This window comes from Ambystoma mexicanum, chromosome 1q, assembly GCF_040938575.1.
Source record: "Ambystoma mexicanum isolate Mex_15411 chromosome 1q, UKY_AmexF1_1, whole genome shotgun sequence".
NCBI classification, from domain to species: Eukaryota; Metazoa; Chordata; class Amphibia; order Caudata; family Ambystomatidae; genus Ambystoma; species Ambystoma mexicanum.
In genome coordinates, this window is record NC_090922.1 from 1297509549 (window position 1) to 1297529066 (window position 19518).

General features: G+C 43.4%; 2 long non-coding RNA genes across 2 annotated transcripts in view; one reads left to right on the top strand and one right to left on the bottom strand.

The window, feature by feature from the left end:
* LOC138546237 (uncharacterized) overlaps positions 1-19518 on the bottom strand; it is a 340336-nt gene that overhangs the window by 237774 nt on the left and 83044 nt on the right. The gene's annotated exons all lie outside the window — the stretch shown is intronic.
* LOC138546248 (uncharacterized) lies at positions 3654-14328 on the top strand. Its single transcript, XR_011290906.1, has 3 exons — positions 3654-4531; positions 13654-13794; positions 13897-14328. It is a non-coding gene; the product is annotated as an uncharacterized lncRNA (long non-coding RNA).

Here is a 19518-nt window from a genome sequence, read left to right on the forward strand (position 1 = left end):
ATGGAGAGACTTACTTGATCTCCTTTTGTGCCCCAGCAGCCTTCCACTTGCAGCTTGCTGCACGCTACAAACTGGACTGGCACAAAGCACTTGTCCCTGCAGAACAAGCACTGCTTCACCTGGCACACATCACTTGCCCCCACAGGCCCGCAGTAAGGCGTTCTGTGGTACTGTTGTCTGCTGCTGTGTGTTTACCTGTGGGTTCAGGGCAACTGCGGGCCCTACAGGTTGCATTGTCTGTTTTAAGGGTGCCTGCATCTGTGATGGGGCATTTGTGCTTGAAGTGGCAGCATCTGTGATTGTGTAAGCAGCCCCTGTGGCTGCATGGGTAGAACATATACATGAGGCCCCTCCTTGGTCATACTGCTGCTGTTGTCTGTATGGACACTTTCGTGGAAAGTGTCCCCTCTGCTCACATATAAAATATGATCCTCCAAATCTAGGTCCCGCTCCACCATGCCCCAAACTCCCTCCCTCTCTGCGAGTATCCTCTGCCCGGTTGATAATATCCCATCTGTGGGTAATACCACCCTTGCTGAAAATATCCCTGTTGCTGATACACTCCCTGTCGGGGATACCCTCCCAGCTGCTGGAACCCCCCCCCTTGTTGTGGATACACTCCTCCCTGTGGCAAGCCCCCTCCCCACATGGACCGCCCCCGCCTCCTTGCTGAACGGGGCAACTTCGAGTTGTCCTGGGACAAGGTTGGTAAATACAGCCCCTTCCATGGATAGGTTTGCTAGTTTCTTTTGCATCAATTTTGCTTCTACCTTAATTGCATTGTCTGCTGTGTCCTTCTCTTTCCTGTTTTCTCTTACAAAAGTGTAGTGTACTGCCATCTCTTCACCTCAATCCCAACCACCTTTTCTAGGAATGTCCGCAAATCTGAGTGGAGACTTTGGACTAGTATGTGATAAAATATTGGTATGTTCACATCCCATGATTGTCGCGTCCCCAGTGTCCACATCGCCTGTATCGGTTGTATGTATTCTGCAGGGTCCTCGTCTGGTTTCATTCTGCATGCCAAAATGCCCCTCCCCCCCCCCCATGTCTGATGTAGCTGAGTACATAGTCCTTAATACTTTCCACACATGTGCGTGGCAGGTGTTGAAGGGTGGACCCTTGTGTATGTTTCTACTCAATTTGACTCCATTATATCCTGCCTATTCCCATATTTTGTCCACCTTTTGCCCAATATGGCTGCAGATAAGCTCTCCATGTCACCAATCACCAGATTAACTCCTGGTGTCTCTTTCTAAAGAGTATATATCCATTTGCCAGCTCCTACTGCGAGGGATGGAAAGCTATGCATTAAATTATCTTGGTCCTTGCTCTGCGATGGTACATACTGTGCTCCTCCCCTACCTTTCTGCAACAGGGGCAACAGTGTTTGTGGCGTGTAGGCCTTTTGCAGCGCTTGCTACTGCCATCCTAACCATCCTGTTTCAGATGGTCTGGGACTAGTCCCTACTGCTCCCCCAATCTGTTTCCCTTTCTTTCTACCTCTCTTTCTGTCTTCTGCTCTCTTCTCGTCCCTTCCTCTGCCAAGCCCTGCTCCTCCATCCTCATCAGGGTCTTTGAGGCCCGCTTCAGACCCCACAGAGCTCTTCTCTTCCGGAGTCGCTTTATCGAATTTAAACATCATTTTCCAGGATGTCCAGGCACCTGGTGTTCCCGCCGCCTCTTGCCACTCCTTTTTTACCAGACCTCATCCATCACACTTTTGGCTTCTTTGAACAAAGTTTCTAACTTCCGTGCACATTTTTTTTCTATGTCTGTCAAGTACTTCTTGTTACTGGCGGCTGATCTCTCAGTAGTAGTGACTCATGCCTCTGGCTTTCCCTTCCCCATGTTTACCTTGTCCCTACGTCGTGGGTTTCTGTACCCTGCTGCAGGCTTAAGCATAGGGTACAGCCCAGAGGCTGTGGGCGGTTCCACCATGTCACTACCTTTCCCAACCTCCTTTTTTTTCTTCCTAGAGCTTCCATAGGCCTACAATAGTTTGCCTACTCTTTAATTTGGCGCCTTTATATGTCACCTACAAATATGAGTAAATGTTTTCTATGGTGTCACCATCAAACGTTCCTTCTCCTGGCCATTTTCAATAGCACTGCCCAGGGGTGTCCTGCACCCACTGGAAGTTGCATTTTAAAATTGTATTTCGACACTGTGGCAATTTATTACACAAATGATCCCGCTCACTCCAACTCACTTACTACATTCGAGAGTTCCTCCCTACTTACCTTTATACAATTTAACGTGCGTGTGTGGTGTCTAAAAGTCAGTCACTCACACAAACATATACCCTTGCTCAACACTTCCCTCACCTCATCCATTCACATCAATCACCTCAAAACAACATTTAATGGACTTCTCCACAGGCCTGTCCACTTATTTTTATCAAAATCACTGGCTCTCTCCATAGGCCCACACAATTCTGACTAACCGCTACTCTATTGTTAGTATACAATTACCGGGCCCCTCTTCCTCCAGTCACTTAGCTACTTAAACACTGTACTAAGCACTATTTGGTGCTTGTGGCGTGTAGGCCTTTTGCAGTCAGTGGATATCTTCGCCGCCCCTCCACAAGCTGTGCAAACCAGTGGAGCTTTTCTTCTAACTTCAGACAACTGAGTTGGCATAGCATGCCCTTCATGGCTTCCTAATCTCGCTAGCTACCACCTCAAGTTCCTCTTCCTGATTCTTGGGGCTAACCTCTCCCTATATCTTCTACCCCGGTTGTTCCAAACGACTCCTCTCAGCACTCCTCCACCAAATTACTGCCTCACTCTCCAACTTGCTCTGAACTCTCACTGCAAGCTCCTGCTCCAACACCCACAAGCTTCTGTTTGTGAGCTGGGTTCATATGGGGACTCAGACCCTCCACCAGGCCTCATTCCAGACTAGTGATTTGCACGTGGAACCTCCAATTAGCTTTGGGCACTGATTGGTTCCCTCTAAGGATTTCTTTTCACTGTGAGCAATTTTAGGACTCCAGAGCACAGGCAGTCTGGGGCTTCAAAAAGATGGTCAGCCATCTTGGATTCTGTGTGTGCATCCTGTCGCATATTTCAAGAAAGCTATTGGTCTCTGTTCCAGCCTTGACTACAGTAGAGCCCCAAGCGGCTCTGCAGATTAAGTGTGTGTTTGGTTCCTTTTTAAATACTTGATCAAATGTAAGGAAGGTGGTACCCACAGCTCTTGGCCATTGTTCAACCTGAAGAATGATCCTTAAAGGCCAGTCCTGTTTTGACCCACTGTACAAGACAATGAGTATTGCATAACAGGAGGAATGATTCTTAATGTGTCAGCTGCTGTGCACCATCTGGCAGTCTCCTGCCTGCTGACAAAGGTTAAGCGAGGGGGACCAGTGGAGCATCCTGTAGTATCCTAGCATCATATATGCTATGTTGTGTGACTATGTAATCGAGTAGTGGAGCTCGGAGTGTTGGTGCGAGTGTAAGGATTCCACAGAGGACGGTTGGGGATTGGCAGGGAGAGAGCCAAGGGAAGCAGAAGCACATCACCTCATCTCCTGTCTTACTTTCCCACTGTAACATTAAAGATGACTTGCCTTTCCTACAATACTGGCTCTGGTGTGGTTCCTGAGTATTCCTGCCTGTTTAATTGCCACACCAAGATACATCATTTGGCGACGAGGATCTTAAGAACCTGAAGGACGGTGGGGAAGCTGTAGAAGGAGATCCAGTGAGACGGAGAAGAGAGGCCTCAGAGGTGATGTCAGACTATGGGGAAGCAGAGTCCATACAAGTTGAGGCGGAGGCCGTAGCATATTGGAAGCAGAGGAGTCCATGCTACTTGGGATTTTTGAGAAGATTACGAGCGGTGTAAGTCCTGCAGGGCACTGAGAAACATGGCAGTACATCCTTGCAAGCAGCCATATGAAGCAGTATGCTGCCATGAAGACTGGAAGATGGCTGCAGTGACGCCTGAGAGCACGATGTTGCAGCGGAGAGTAGAATACAGAATAAGGCAGGTGTTTGAAGTGCCCGATCCACGCTGGGTAGGAGCAACACAAAAGGTACTGTGGCAACAGATGCGCGCTTCTGGAAGTTATTGGGCCGTTAAAGCGTCCATGAGGGCTGAGGGTGATGGGCGCGCTCAGCGGGCCCTCCCTTGGTTTCGTTCCAGCATGTCCGATGAGCTGGAACGCAGGGAGAGAGGTCCGGCGCCATTGTTCTTCATCTCCGTGTACGGAGAAAATATCGGAGGAAGTTCCCCTCCCCGGAGCCTCTATGGAAATCAATAGAAGAATGGCCCTGTAGACGTGGGTGTGCGTGATCCCGTATCAAAGGAGGAAACATACGCTGCTGTTTTTCTTTTTTCGGAACTGTGCTGAAAGCGAAACGAAATGGAGAAATGAACGTTCCAGCATCTGTAAAGCGTTTCGTGACTTGTGCAGCTGTAGTGACCTTATTCCATGCAAAGCTGAGTCAGATGATCTGAAACATGTGGTGGAACGTGAAGATTGAAGTGACGATATCACCAGGAGGGCATTGGAATTATGCTGGTGAGCTATTGGGCACTGGTTTCCACGCCACCTTGTAATTGGAGTTACAACATCAATATCATTGTATGGGATGAAATGTTCGTGGCTGACAAGTTTATTTACAATGATTTGCGTGGGGATTTCAATGCCGGTTTCCGGGAGGTTTATGAGCAGATGAGGTACTTTTATTAGAAGGCCAGCCCCCATCAAAGATTTTATTTCAGTAACGGATGTCAACGCCTTTGAAACAGTTAAAGTACTAATATTTGAGGCTTTTGATGTATTTTGTTTTGCAAAACTAAGAGAAACAATGGAGCCATTTACAATAATTTTGTGTGCAATGACATTTCATTCCATGTATTCGGACATGGATAATTAGAATGTTAAACGGTGCAGAAGCGTTTCCATTGGAAGATATTGTAGTGTTTGATGAAGTTTTCTTTATGCATAATATATGTTTGGGCAGCACGGGTTTGGGTGCAATTAGTGGGCATTTAGGGTGGAGCGTTATGCACAGAGGTGTTTGAGTACTGCACATGAAACAATTTGAGTAGTTGTGTGAGTAATTGTATAAAAAAATTGTGTCTGACAAGTGCGTTGAGAGCACGGATGAAAGATGCAGTTGGGTTGTGCACAGCACCTTAAATGAAATTTGCACAGGTTTAATTTTCAAATGATGAAATTCTAAAGAAGTCTGCACTGCGTTTTAAATGATGGAATGTTTCTCTTTCCTCAAGGGGTATAATTATGAATTTTGTTTTAAGTATTGAAGTCCACAATGTTTTGGGGTGCTTTCATTTGAAATGTATTTCTATCAGGAGTTCTATTAATCGATTTATGGTTGTGCAATTACAGAAAGAAAAATGCATTATTTATGTATGCTTTTACAAATATGGGATTGTTTCAAATGTAAAATGTTATGCCTAAGGTGACACTTCCAGAGTGGTGCCTGATCAACACCACGTCTGTTAGTGTCCATCACCCCTTTTAATAGGTGCTATTCGCACATTTTGTGTGCATGGGAGATACATAATGCATTTTAGTGAATTGCCTTTGGGTTGAAGTTGCACTTGTAGTAGGCATCTGTAGGTGAGTGCTTTGGGAGCATGCAACTGGAGATTTATTGGGACATACATGTGTATGTTCGGAGCGTGTGAGAAGTAGCACGTTGGAAGCGAATGCGATTGCAATGGGTGTGTGCAATCGAGAGTATGTACGTTAAGAAGAGTAGGCGTGTGAGAAGTAGCACGCATGTAGTACAGGGTTAGGATCGCATGCTGGCCAGGTGTGATGCCTTATAGAGACCCTAGGGAGACCGGTAATCGGAGGGTGAACGCAACAGGGGAGTTGTGTTTCAGGTGTTTTTTATTTTTTGGAGATGGGACAGAAGTTCCTATAGTAATACACTATAGTAGGAGACTATGAGGCGTAAGTAGTACGCGTGAAGTTGTAGGAATAGGCTCTACAAAATTTTGAAACATGCGGTAAGTGGATCCGTGTTTGTCTCTGCTGGGAAGTTATAGTGTCGGGTTTTGGAGTGAGTAGTTAGACTCCTAACGTCTGTAGTGTCAGGTAGTGCAGTAAATGTGAAATGTTTTTGTTCCTGTTTATGCCTAGTTAGATTGAAGTTACTGCGAGTTGGGCACACAGACAGTAGAATTTAGGTTTTTGAGTGTCACTGGGGACACAATGTGTTGATAAATTATTACTATCAAAATATTTTTATTCTTCATCGGAGAAGCACTACATTTTTCCATCTTGTTGTGCTTGCACTGAATTTTTTTTTTCAGTAGTTGAAACTTTTAGCAGGTGCCACATATTTACAATTTGTTGGTGTTTTAGCTGAAGGTTTGTTTTGCACGGTAGTCTGTGCACTTTTTACGTACCACGGCTTTTGTGGTTGTGTCGTGTTTTTGTGATTTGTGTTGTGAGTGGCTATCCTTTATTTTTCCTTTCTGTTATTTGTGAGGAGATGGGGTGGTGATGTTGTTACTGGCTATGATGGTTACAAGCTAGGTGAGTATCATCCAGAACTTAGTTATTCCTCATGTGTTTTATCTTTGATATTTTATAGGATGTTGTATGTAGTGAGTATGCTTTAATTACAGCGACGGGAGTGTCCTGTATTAGGGTGAGGTTGTGCCAGGATGTGGCAGGTCCAGGGTTTGGGTGTGGCAGGCCCTTACAGAAGGAGAAAAGTTTTTGTATAGTTTGGTTAGGTGAGTTAGATGTGTTTTGCTCATAGAGAGCAGGTTGTGCTTGGGGGTGGCAGCCCTGAGGTCCTGGGTGGCAGACCAGGACATAAGAGGAAACAACCCTCGAGGAACATTTTGCCTTAACACATGTATGTTTATACTTTTCCTTTTCTTCAAAGGAGGGGGATGTGTAGTATCCTAGCATCATATATGCTATGTCGTGCTGTGTGACTATGTGATTGAGTAGTGGAGCTCAGAGTGTTGGTGCGAGGCCTGGAATGGTGCGAGTGTAAGGATTCCACAGAGGACGGTTGGGGATTGGCAGGGAGAGAGCCAAGGGAAGCAGAAGCACATCACCTCATCTCCTGTCTTACTTTCCCACTGTAACATTAAAGATGACTTACCTTTCCTACAATACTGGCTCTGGTGTGGTACCTGAGTATTCCTGCCTGTGTAATTGCCACACCAAGATACATCACATCCCCCTTGCATCCCCTAGCTTGGGGAGGTCCTGCCACTCTCACCGTGCTGGATACCCCTAGAGTCAGACAGGGGACTTCGTCACACAGGCAATGCAAGCCTTAATTTAGTTTAAAAGGATAGATGGGTTTTAATTTTAAGCTCAACATTTATGTTGGATGAGGTACTGCTGTTTTTTCCGATGACTGCATTAAGTGAATTATTTGGTGTGGTGCTTGTAGTACGTGCCTGCCAGGTTTGGTGGAGTGTTCCTCGTTTAAGTGTGGACATGTGTGATGAGTGAATGGCGGGCTGCAATGCTTTGTGGCAAGGAAGCACATCCCTCATCGTTTTGCAGGATTCCTAATGAGGATTTTTTTCTCCCTCGGATGTCGCGTCTGCATGATGCAAGTGGTTCTTTAGGAAGTTGAAGCAATCCAGTCCAATGCTGCTGCCTGAGCACTAATGCCCTTAGTAATACCGCTTTTGATTATGCTAGTACTGAGGCTTATCAATGCAAGTACTGCTGGTGTTACCCCTAGTAATAGTATTACCAATATGCAACTCCTATTACTAGAATTATGCATATCCCTACATCAAGCTAAACCACCCGATGGCAGATTGGGGTGGGGAAAGGGGTTCTGAAGATGTCATGGGTGGGTCAGATAGCAGACAATGGGCTGAGCAGCAGTTTTTACATCAATGATATGGCATTTACAACGCGCCTATACACAAGTGTTTCAAGGCGCGGCAAGGAAGGGGGAAACAGAGGGAAGACAGACAACGATCTTACTAAGCCAGGTGACATTCAGATAGCGCAGATCAAATACCTAAAACTCAGTGCAGATCAAATACCTAAAACTTCAGTAAGTCTGATTTCATCAAGAGTTGTGCCAAAAGAGAATTTTAGGAGAAACCTTTGGTTCTTCCCACAAAACGTGTGCATGTGCAGGCAAGAAACAAGCAGGTGTTTTATGCACACAATGTATGGACTGCATTGAAATGGTGAAGCGGGCCGGAGGATTTAGTGCTTTTTGTAGTTTAAAACATTAGGTTAGCAGAATTCACTTACACGTTAGTCGAGTCTGAACAACACAAGAACAAGGATTAACAATTTTATGACGCAGATGAAAATAGCATCAAAGGTTAAACCTGATGTAAGGCTTGGGTGGGGAAAGTAGTGTGGCTGTAAGTAGTAAGCTCAAAGTTGGATACCAATAAATGCACATGGCGAATTAAACCATCCATGACCAAGAGCATATATTTATTTTTGAAATGCAGAGGAAGAGTCGGATTTCCTTGATCAAATTTTGAACACTCAATAGAAAGTCACTGAAAGGTCCCTGGGGTTCTCTTGCAGATCCAGATGTAGCTGGCTGCTGTGGACTTGTGTGAAAGCCGACCCGGTGGCTGACAGTATGAGTTAGTGGAGATATGCATTTATCAAAAAGATGAATGAGCAGAACCAGTATTCCACTGGCAAGCACGAGCCTTAGATTCCAAAAGTCGAATTGATGTGATGCAGCTAGCTAGATTGGCCCCCGGTGTCAAAGTGGCTTAAAGGCTGAGAAGAAAATAGGTCATAGGAATTGCCCTGTTTCTGAAGAGCAGCACTCTGCGTATATGCATCATGGTAGGTTCTGTGGATAAGATGTAACCAATCATGTTTTTGTTTTATTAAAATCAATACAATCGTTTTATAAAACACAAAGGTTGGACTCCCTTTGAAGAGTATGTCCTCTGTTGGGAAACTAAAAGGTGACCATTTTGAAACTAGAAACTGTCTGGTCTGTTGGGCCTACTACGACACAAGTGAACTACTTAAACAAGAAGCATCCCCAATCTTTGACACAATGGGACCAACACTTATTTGCCACCTTACAAAACCAGTTTCAAGTAAATTAACTTAAGATGCATTGGAAATGAAGACAAGGACATATGCATCATCAATCTAAATCAACTGAGGGTTTTAAAATTCTTAAATACAAATGCAATGGCTACACATTGAACATCTTAAAAACAAAGAGTGCTTATCGGACTGGAAGAATGTTTTCTTCTACAAACATGTCTCAGAACCTGGAATTTAAATAGCAGATGTCCATTATTCAGGTGTGCTCTGCCTACTTTTAATTACATGAAAATAAAAAAGGTGGATATAATGCTGCATGCATTTCCAATGAGATTACATCTGGCAAGTCTCTAAACCTGAAAAAATGTACATTGGAAATAAATGTTTTAATAAAAAAGAAGAAATACATTGTAGAATTTAACAAACATAATAATTTCAGCAGTGACGAACAGACATGTCCAAATTTAGAAATATCTCTTGCAGGAGTGATTGCATTTAGTTTTCCAAAATGGCTCATTATTCATATAGCATCACTGCATAAAAGTGAGGATGGAGATGAAAATAAGAATATTATGATGAATATGGTAATATCAAGCTGATTACATCACTGAATGACTAATTTCTCATGCAAAGGGGACAATAAAATGAAGCTACCATCTGTACTATCATAGCCAAATAATTATTAAGGACAAAATATGGCATTTAAAATGTGACCAATTGGACATGGAATATATGAACAATTGAACATTCAAGATCTGAAAACGATAATATAGCAGAGCCAAATTGAAAAAGGAATAAAATCTAAATAAATCTAAGCTAAAGGATTTCACACTTCCTATAAGAGATAGATCTCCATGTGGGATCTTCTTTTCACGACTGATGGAATTTGTTTGATTTTTAATGTTTCACAATACATTCTTTCATCAATAATGTATATTAAAATGTTTTGGGATCTTAGTGTGGGGTGCATTTAAATGCAGTCCCTTTTACATGAATAGCAGCATTCAAACACTGCAACAAAAACGGCCTGGCTTTTTCTTTTGTTGTTCATGAAAAATTAAAGAACCATGGGGAAAGGGGCCTACCTAGCATTATCAATGGACAAGCAGCATTTAATTCGCAAAAGGAGGAAATCGAAGAATCCTGTGACATGGAAAACAGGATTTTTAAATATTGGAAGCAAAAACGGCCTGCACATGTGTTTGCATATAAAAACTGCTTTAAAAAGCCACAATGGAAAAAGATCACTGCTCACAGAAAAATGTCAGGAAAGCAGAACAGGATATGTGGGTCGATCAAAAGCAATGTATACATATTCACACACAGAACTCCAGTGAAGCTGAAGAGGCTTACTTCAGGAAAAACATGTTCTGGCTGGGTGCAAATACTTCACAATAAAAAGCCCCACTCAGTTGGATGTCGCACCTATCTAATAACCCCGCAATAGAATTTTATGCTGCGGAAGGTGTCAAAATTCACTAGTCTACAGACTTGTTGGCAGGAAAGCAGGGACTTCCAAGAGAAGGCCATCCTTGGCTGAAGCATGACTAAAAAGGTGTGATTTCTTGTTTTACCCACTTCAAAGAGCACACTAACTTCAAAGAGACTCATAAAAATCTCTGGTCACAGGCTGACCCAGGGGAACAGATGGCTGTGGGGGGGGATGAAGCAGCCATCCCATTTGCTGACAGAAACACTCATCAATATAAAAGACATTAAGTAAAAAAGAAAAGTCCAGGCGCGCACTCAAGTTCCCAGTCTTTTTAATCCTCAAACTAGTAATAATAGGGTTTGATCCCAGCAATGTTAAAATATACCAGGGTTAAATCCCAACTACCAGTTCAAATGCACAATAGTTCTATAGCCCATTTCATTTTTTAGGCATTTTGTGCAGCAATCAGACCGAGGATTAATTTAGTTTCTATGCCATTTTTCATGTTATTTCCAGGTGATTTTGGGGGGGGGATAAAATGCATCTACCTGTGATTCTGGGAACTGCACTGGCCAGTAAGACTAGATTTCTGGCGTTCTGTTGTTACAAGTGTGAGAATGGGTGAAAAGGTGGAGAATGAAATTAGGAATATGGTTGATAATTTACATATTCATAAATGTTGTACATTTTGCAAAAACGACAAAAATGTAACACATGACCATGCTACAGCGTACAGATTTGGCGGTCGGCTTATACAATTCCCCATCATCAGTTAAAAACAGAATATATGTTTCGTATGGCAGTTGCTAGTACAATTATGAAGTTATGTTACATAACTAGTTTTTACCAAAAAGTTGAAAGGAGAACAAAGGATGGTGATAAATGGGAAAAGAGATGTTGCTCCAAAACCCCTGAACCAATCCGGACTGGAGAGGGAGAGAGAGATATGGTAACTGCCCTAGCGGCAGGGATTATGGCAGGATACTTCCCCCTAGATTGTAAAATTAGTGATGTAATTTCTGCTATGTAAGGGGGACTGTACTAGGATTTAGGACAGACGGACACAGAAACCGGGGAAGACAGAAAAAGGAGGAGAGAGAGAAGGCTGCTGAAACTTACCATCTTTGAGAGTGTCCTGAGATGCAGCTGGCTTTCCTGAAACTTAAACAAAAGGCTTTCTATGTAAGTAGCAATAACCCCAGCCCTAAATTGCATAAACCGTTCATTTTTGTAGCAGTGCACCCAATATTTCCCCATTGAAAACCCCAATTACCAGTTTAGTTCATTCATCTCCCCATAGAAAAATCTCTTGTTTGCCTGTGTATGTTAACATATCCCCATTGAAAACCCCTTCTTTTGTCTCTAAATCCTTATTATTTGTGTAAGTAAATCAATTAATTCCCCCATAGAATTTAACTGGATTGGTGTGGAGGAGGGGGGGGGGCGGGGTGGAAGTTTGAAACTACCCATCTTTCTCCGTGTTTTTGTTAATTGTTAAACGAATCAATCCCCTTGTGAGCTGAAAAACAAATTTGTCCCAATGTTTAAATTATGCCCTGCTAAGTGAAATTTCATTTGCCAGTTTCATTCCTCTTTGCATCCGTTAGCCTGAACCAAAACCGATTTTAGATTTGTGAGCTAAACCCCTTTCCCACAGCCTACCCGTCATAAGCCTCAGTGTAAACAAATTTCCATTTCCCACTGTATTTCCCCTTTGCATTTGCTTTCTCCCAAAAAACAATTTACCTACTTCATTTCTATTTTCCCTGGTGTGCTGATCAGTATTCTCTGAAACTGTGCCCGTCTCCTAAGTGTAAGCAGTACACATTTTCTTCTATTCTGTACCCTAGCAGTTGTGAGAAATCATCAAAACCCCATTCTTCCATTTTGCTCCAAAATCTCATTTTCCTTTCTTTGCTGGCCTCCCATACTGTGGTGGTGGGCTTCACCTCAAAACCAATTTTCCCTCTATTTTCCTACTCCTTGCCACTGCCATCCATTCAAAGGAATCAAGTCCAATTGATGTTTGGGGGTGAGTGTTGCAGGGGGGTGGGAAGAGTGCTTAACTGTAGGTGCCGTCACTTTGGGTGGAGTCGTTATTTTCCTGTTTTGTCATTAAAACAAAAGCGACTAACAGCCTATTTCAACCTGGTCGCTCTAGATAGGATATTGCATTTTTGTTGCCACAATTTTGTGGCTGTTGTGTTTTGATTATCCTCATTAACATTGAATAATACATTAATAAAATATCTTATTAATACACACCGGCCTGGCTCCTAGTCCATTGCGACACAGGATGCTGGTGGTGGTTAGGTGAAAGACGTGTTGGAGGCCTACTCGAAAAGCATCCGTAGTATACTAAAAATAAAAAAAGTTTATTGTGGCCAGATTCACTGTAGGGAAAGGAGTTCCCTGGCTGGCGTGTGCGTGTAATAAACCATGACAAAGTGGGGGCTCGTGCCATGATTGTGGAAGTGTTTTCACCTGTGACAGTGCAACACAGCAGACTAACCCATTGAAGGTATTGTTACTTTTAGTGGATAGAAGGCTGGGTTGCATTGTGAATGCGCCATCCAAAAACTTGTACCCTGGGTGTCAGGGCTGTGTCTCAAAATTAAATATTGAAATTACAGTAGATCACTGTCTCACGACACAAACAAATTCCCCACGGTCATTCTTCGTGTTGATACAATGCTAGCCAACGTTTCCTTTTCTATTCTGCGTGCAACACATTGAACCCGTACAACATTGCTACGTTCTATTCACTTGGCTTTATGGGATTTGAAGTGCTAACTATTTCAACACGAAGAATGACCGCGGGGAATTTGTTTGTGTCGTGAGACTGATCTATTGGAATTCCAAACAGTAATTAGGTAAGAGGACCCAATCAGACCCTGCACACATCGTATTGGATAATAATTAGATTACTAGTTCCTATTAACCATAGCACGAACACTTACCCCCTAGGGGCACGCGCAGCACCGGCAACTAGTCGGCAGACAAAGGGGGATAGAACCAGAGGGAACGGCACTGGAACTAATATATACTTAACACTCGTACTGAAAACAACCTTGGTTAAGTATAGATTCCCATAATATCAAAAAATGTATACGCATATACCTAGAATGGACTTATGCTATTTGTTAACCCATAGAACTAAAACCGAAATGGAACGCATTCGTAACTCGCTATTACATTTTATCAACAGGTCTGAATTCATCTGAATGAGAAACACCAAGAGTGATTTCTGTGAATAAGTCCACACAGACAACGTTCCTTAGCAGCATCGCATCAGTATATGTCGGACATCTTTAATAACAATGGAAGACATTTTAAAGAAATTTGTAAGGTAACATGGTTTTTTTTGTTTTTTTTTTTTACATAAACCGACTCGCCTAATACCATAGTAAGGATTAGCATAAGTAAAATACTATGAATATGTATTTCACAGGACAATCTAAAGACTGACTGCACCAGTGATTCCTAAAGAACAAACATTTAAAGTGAAGAACCCATTAACACACTAGCCATAGCTGGTTTATTGTCCATCATGGAGAGTCCAAACCAATAGGTGAATTGTTGTAATTTTCTTTATAGCAAAGAGAATCCAATATGAAAATTGAAGACATAAGCCCTTTGGCTCCTGAAGAAGAAAGAACTCTCTCGAAACGCGTCGAGCTGTCCTTTAATTTATTTTTGTAAAAAGTTTTTCATCAAGAAAATATGTATTGATGTATTGAATGTTATACAAAGTGAAGTAATACGTTATGTTTGCATTTATCCATCAGTATGTGGGATACAGTTCAATAATACAAAAAAGATATGTCTAAAGACTAGACATTTTGAATAAACTACTGAATATGGTATATCAAATGTTCATAAATGTTGCTCTGTCACTTATTTTGACTATATAACTCCACACAAGAAACAAATCTGTTCTAAAATATTGACTGAAAATGTATTTCAGTAAACTGAGGTGTGCAAGGGATGGAAATGCCCATGGAATATGGACACTGTTGCTTATGTATGTTTGACTTTTGGTACCAGAGTCAGCTATTTCTTTCTTGTACCCCAAACACAAAAGAACCACTAATGAGCTATTTCATAGCTCTAAGCATTTGAAGTGATAGAATACTTGTTTCCAAATCTAGTGTGCTCAGCCACTTTATTTTGCTATCAAAATTAAATATTGTAAGCATAAACTAGACAGGAGCAGGGTAGAGATTTTACCCTTGCATAGATAGGTACAGAACACTCTTCACAATAGGCACCTTGGAGATTAACATGGCTAGGCAGCACCCCCTATCCAAATTGTTCATTAAAGGTGAATGGGCAGAACAAAAACATGAAGCCTGGCAATCTAGAATGATGCAAGAGGTGACCCCTATAAATATGGATGTGTGGCAGGACAGCAGCCTTTTACATCAAGCCCTGACAGAGTTCTATATGACGCAGAACAACAAAGATGAGCAAATTAAAACGGTCCAGCTCACTGCATGTGTATTTCCACATGATAGTTATGGAAGAAAGGTACCAGGAGAGTGTAGCCTCTGTGCAAAATCAATCTGAGCTTTTAGATCAAACACAGGGTGAGTTAAGGCAGGTAAAGGAGAAAGCGCTACAGAGCCAAAATTCAGAGTTAGAATTGGGAAATATTATTCAGCAGCTAAAGGAGGAGTTGGCAGCACAGCAACAAATTAATTCAGAGCAAGTGTCACAATTCTCTGCACTGAAAAAGGATTGCAGAGAAGGGGTTCAGAGCCAGAAAGAGTCAATTAAAATGGAGTCAACAAGTGACATACAATAGAGCCTTCTTCAAGGATATGTGCACTTAGCAAAATCAGATAAAGAAATTGGAAAAGGAGAAAAACAAGTTGATTATTAAAGAGGTCCATTCCCCAGAGGAATTTGACCAGGAGTGCCAGAAGTTGAGCGCTATGAAAAAGCAGAGAGCTAACCTCAGTAAACAGAATAGCACACTGTATCAGGAAAATGATGCCCTATGCCAGGAAATATGCCAGTTAAAGGCAGACCTGGAGAAAGGCGAGTCATGTCTTCAGGAACTGACTGACCTAAAAGTAGAGAATACAAAATGAATGGGATATATGAGAGACAGATAGAATGTGACCTAGAGCAGGCAAAACAGACCAAAAATGTGCAGAGGGAGGCGATTAGTCTCCTACAACAGAAATGGTCTGAGTATTCCCAGACAATACAAGATGCACAGAAAGAAAATTAGGCCCTTTGTGAGGAGAATAGGGGACTCCAAGGCCAATTAGTAGCACAAGGTAAGGTCATAGAAGCCAGTCAAGCCCTGGTAGCAGAGTATAAAGCTCAGGCCTCTGCGTACTACCAAGAAATAGGGGCCGAGAAAGAGATTAGAAAAAAAAAGGCTAGATTTAATCAGGCCTTGAGAACCCCAAAGAGTTAGGGAACGGAAGGGCAACCCCTTGATCACGGTGGGATGTCCTATGCACCAGGGGCCTCAAGCCAACTCACCACTGTATGCGCAAGGTGCTGCTTACTTCTTACCTATGAGTTCACAAAAACAAGGGAATATGTGGCAGCTGGACTTAAGTAGGCCTAGCAGGACTAAGCCGGAAGGCCAGCCCCCATCAAAGATTGATGGACGTGCATCATTGCTTAGGCTCAAAAATATTTTGGCAAACACATCTGACCAGGACTCCTACTATGAAGGGAATATCAGGGAGCTAGACTGGCAGAGACATAGGTTACAAAGAGACCATCTGGTCCACTTTGCAGATAAAGAAGAGTCAGAGTTTAGGCCCCAAAAGAGCATCCTGAAAACGTCCACCCTTTCAGGGAGGTGGAGGGAGTTCTCCACCAACCCCAGAAGAAGGGTGGAGTCAGAGGAGTACTCCCCTGTGCAAAAAAGGGAGACCAAGGGAAGTGACCCAGAGAGCCCCCAATACAGCAGGTGAGATGAGACTAGGCCCCGTCATTCTGGGAGAGACTCCCAGTCTCAAAGAATCAGGGAGCGCCTAGAAGACAGGGACGGGACCACAAATAGTAGCAGCTCTGAGTCGGAGGTCGAATGGACTCGGGTGCAGCGGAAAAAGAAGGCTGCCAAACTAAAGAGAACTCTGGTAAAAGACCCCATTCGACAAATAAAAGCCATTACAAACTTCATGACCCTTTACCACAAAAATGGCAAGTACTCAGTCTGGGAACATCTGGCGCTGTAGGACCAGATGGCGTCATTTGGCATAAAAAATTACCATACCTACAAAGCAGCCACCTTGAAACACTTCTCCCACAAAAGGCTCGCAAAGGTGGCCTATACCTGCAGTGCGGAGAGGATCAGGCACCAAGAGAGTTTGTGCAAGAATTGAAACAGGCATTTGCCCAACCTCCAGACAGGTGCACACAAACAGTAGGCAGTTCATTAATACTTATTTTCATGCCCTCCCCAAATATATCATGACACAACTAGTTAGGGACTTCCACGATGAAAGGACCCTGGATTGGGTAGGCTACCCAGATGTATGAAGTCCAAAAGCCAGTAGAAAAATAAATAACAAAACTCCTAAAAATCCCAAACCATCCAACACCCCTGCTGCTGCCAAGGTGGCAGAGGTGAATACCACCCCCATTTGGGATGTAGAAATGGGAGGGACCTAAAAATACACCTCCTGCTAACAATCCAAATGAGAGGCAGAGAAGACCCTCTGGCCAGTCCCAAGTGGGTGGTAGCTAGGCAGGGTAGCCCGCAAATGTGTCAGACTATTTTCAATAGCCCGTGGTACAAGGGGAACAGACCCATCTTGGGGTACGTATGGACTCCCCTGGCTGAAAGGTGGGGGGAGGGAATCAAACCAGGTAAGTACAGCCCCAAGAAATCTTAATCTCACTCACTCTCACTGAAACCAAGAATGGAGGGCTACCAGGGAAACCCTCTCTTCCCAGGAGCCACAAAGATTTGATCCCAGACCCCCATATCAACCAGAGAGGGTGTCACAACTGGAGCGCCAGGTCCAGAGCTTGACCTGAGTCGCATGTTGAGGGCTCAGCAGAGCCCTCAAATGAACATGGCTGCCCAGAACAGCTTGAACCCAGGGTCTGGCACCCCGGAACAATGACAGGGAGAAAACCCTGACAACTAACAGGTTCCAGAGTAGGAGGCTCGGGAGGAAGGGGGATGCAATGCCCTAAAGGAAGCTTCCTTCCGCATCCATGAAAAGCCCCTAGAAACCTCTGAACCTGAACCCAAATCTCCTATCCCCTGAAAAACTGTAACCTAGGGAACAGAGGGTAAGTAGGAGAAACCAAGGGACCAAGAAGACCCATTTTGTGGAGGAAGTCTGCGTCCTCCAGTTTGAGGGGGAAGAATCCCTGGAAGATTCTGGGAAGAAAGTCTCTTTCAAGGATGGGGGATTGCTCCTAAAGAAAAATGTGTCCCAAAAGACCCTAACTTAGACTTGGTAAGTATGGGGACTGACCTAGAACCGCCTACCCCTGAACCCCAGAAATGTCACCACAATGACTGAAATAAAGGAGGGAAAACCCCCTAAACCGGTTCAAGTGACTGCCTCTGTGGGAAAAGGGGACAACAAAGAATTAGGGGGAAAAAGGGCATTCCCAAATCTCAGGATACCAAATTTTGTTTACAGAGTCCCGAAATCCGACACAGACAAGTGCCCAAGATCCCACAGTGTCAGAGTTCAAAATAAAGAAATGAACTGCCCAGTTGGCCCAGAATGCACATTTAGTTTGCCCCCTTTAGGAGAAAGAAAGAAGGCAGTTTTATGTCCCTGTCAATGTACAAAGCCAAAGTGCATTTTCAGCGTTAGTGGGTACAGGATCCCAAGCCACCCTTCTATCGAAAAAGGCATTTAAGCAAATCTATTCAGGAAGGGAGGAGCGTCACCCAATTCCTCTCACACCTCTTCCTAGACAACTCCAGAACTTCGACGGAAATGACATTCCCGTCGAGGGGACTGCGGAACTGGCGATCAAAATTGGGTGACACAAGGTGAAACACCCGGTTATAGCCATCACTCCAGAGGGAACACCCCGTCTCCTAGGGAATGACCACCTTCGGCGGTTGTCACCCCTAATAGACTGTGTAAACAAGGGCCATCTGGACACAGACTAACAGCCAATAAAATTAAAATCGAGCACAAACTATGTAAGTCTAAATGGCACATGCCATATGGTTGAGCAGCAGTCTGACAAAATGGAGTTCCACCTTAGGAACAATTAAATCCCCCAACATAACTGTAATTGCTGTAGGAGAACAAACTTGTAATGGAAACCCTTCTCCAGTTTTAAGTGGCATTCCACACTGGAAGGAAATACCCTGAAATGTTACACAATTTGAAGAAAAACCAAACCCCATGATAAAAGGCCAGCTCAAAGCTTGGCCGATATTCAGAAAAAGGGTAAACAGCTGTTCCTCCCCATTCAGGTAAATGAGGGAAGGAGCCTGTTCTCGCCAGAGTATGCCTGAATAATGGAAAAAGCTTCATCAGCGAAGCGTCATTCAGGAAACTCCCAAAAGATCAGACCATTCCCACATTTAAGTTGATTGAGAAGTGGGAAATGGGTCTGGAAACTCCAAATTCTAAACATCGCCTGCTTAGCAGGTGCATGTTCAAAATGTCCATTGGTAATAAAAGCATAGAGCATAATTGTGGAGTTGTGCAAGCTGTCCCAGTTGTATACTAATTGACCTCGGGAGAATTGACCTAATTTAGAAGGTCAATTAGGACATATAGGCGGGGGTAAGGGGAAACGCCCCGTAATCCCCCCCCACCCAATCCAAAAACCCCTGCAACCCCCTCACCCAATCACCTTATTTTATTTATAATCCAAAACCAACCCAATACATATATAATATAACTAAAAATAATATAAATGTCAATTGTGCAGAAGGTCAATTAGGACCACTATAATTAGGTCAATTGTAAAAGGTCAATTTGGGTAATACCAGGTGTCCCCTCTGCCTTCTACTTAAGCAGTGATATTCTCAATCGCTTCGCAATTAATTTGGACTTTAATTGCAAAGTCTGGTCCCAACTGGGGGTAACCCCTCTAGACTTTGACAATCCGG